Source organism: Numida meleagris, chromosome 16 (genome assembly GCF_002078875.1).
Source record: "Numida meleagris isolate 19003 breed g44 Domestic line chromosome 16, NumMel1.0, whole genome shotgun sequence".
NCBI classification, from domain to species: Eukaryota; Metazoa; Chordata; class Aves; order Galliformes; family Numididae; genus Numida; species Numida meleagris.
In genome coordinates this window covers 8,042,471-8,044,117 of record NC_034424.1, presented here as the reverse complement: position 1 = coordinate 8,044,117, position 1,647 = coordinate 8,042,471, and positions in this window count along the sequence as shown.

The following is a 1,647-nucleotide window of genomic DNA, read 5'->3' as shown; positions in this document are numbered from 1 at the left end:
TGGAAAAGCCTGCAGCTTTGAGATTCAAATCTGTTTTGGTGTAGCCAACAAAGGTGCATTATGAGGCTTCAATAGCCAGCTTGTTTTTAAACTCGAGAGGTGGTTTTGTCCTTACACATCACAAGCAAGCCAGCACCCAGCAGTTCAGCAGAACACATTCTCTGCTGATGCTTCTGCCACTGCCTGAGCATGCGGATCCCAGAGAACCCACCAGGCAGATTAAAGGGTCTGAGGACTGATAAAATCAACCCTAAGACGGCTGCTAAATAACTTCCCAATTTTCTGAAAGCCAAATTCTAGCACGTTCCAACCAAGGTCAGGAGAGCTAAGCTCTAGTCATGGAGTTATTCCAGCTGCTTGCAGATGAAGCTTTCTAGGAGCACAACTGAACAGAATGGCACATCTTTAAAGCGGATTAGTTCTCTGGCGGGATGAAGCGTCACAACAACAAAAGGTACACATGAAATAAAAAGGAAATCAGTTAATGATTTTTATTAAATTTCAGTGCTTTCTTAAAATAAATATGGTATATAATATCAAACAGTGAGAAATAAAGCACAAGCATGAAAAGCATGGTAACAAAAGTTACACTCATGACAGTGTTTAATACTTAGCGCTTTAGAAACCATAAAGCCTTTAATTATTTACAAGCAGCAAACTATCTAACATCATTTACAAAGTCGCAGCAGCCTATCAAGAAGTACTGGAAGGGGGGGAAAAAAAAAAAATGGAGACTGCAATGGAAGACCTTCACTCCGCCCTATCTAGTTAGCGCTTTATTGCGTACCCTACTTTCCCCTTATGTACATCACTTCTCGTAACTTCCATTATTCTCAAAGTTCAATAATGACACTGCATTCTATTGCAGAGCTCAGTTCATCTCCAGGATGGGTGTGGTGCCTCCAGCACTTAGGAGTGATGTTTTCAAGTAACGCTCCAAATAAAAGTAAACGTGTGCAAACCAGAGTTACAAACCTAGGCGCCCCTCAGGCAGCAGCGTCAAAGCGGATGGAGCGGGCGCTCGTTAGCAGATGAAGTCACGGAATAGCTACAGAAACCTACTGGGAGGTCCGGCCTGGGCAGGAATGGGACCACGTTAAAAACTGGAACGGAACTGCAAATATACCCTGTTGCCACGGACAAAAATGTAATCTGCTGAAACACAAAGATTTTTTTTTTGAAGGTCATGACTCAAGATTTAATATTTCAACATGAAAAGAAATCCAAGCCATTCGACTTATTTGGGCTTTTGAAACAAATGCAAACATCTCTGTTTAAAAATTGCTTTTAAATGAGAAAAACAAATCAATATATATTAATATATCACCCAAAATAAAAAACATACACACTCTTCATTTTAGAGCATGCTGCTCATTCAGAAGAAAGACAGGACAGAGAAAGTAGAATTACATTTCATGATATAATAAAAACATTAAAATTTGTGATCGTTAAGTGCACCATCGTACAGGAGTAGCGTGCTCAGAGTGGACATGTTCTATACCTACCAGAATCCATCTTTATTAGAGCAAACAAATCTTTAGGACACTACCTGAAACTGAAATTGGTAACAACTGCGCTCCATTCAGCTTGCTTGCCTCAAGTTTCAATCAGGCATATTCCAGCCAGTAGCACCTGTAATGCCTCTTC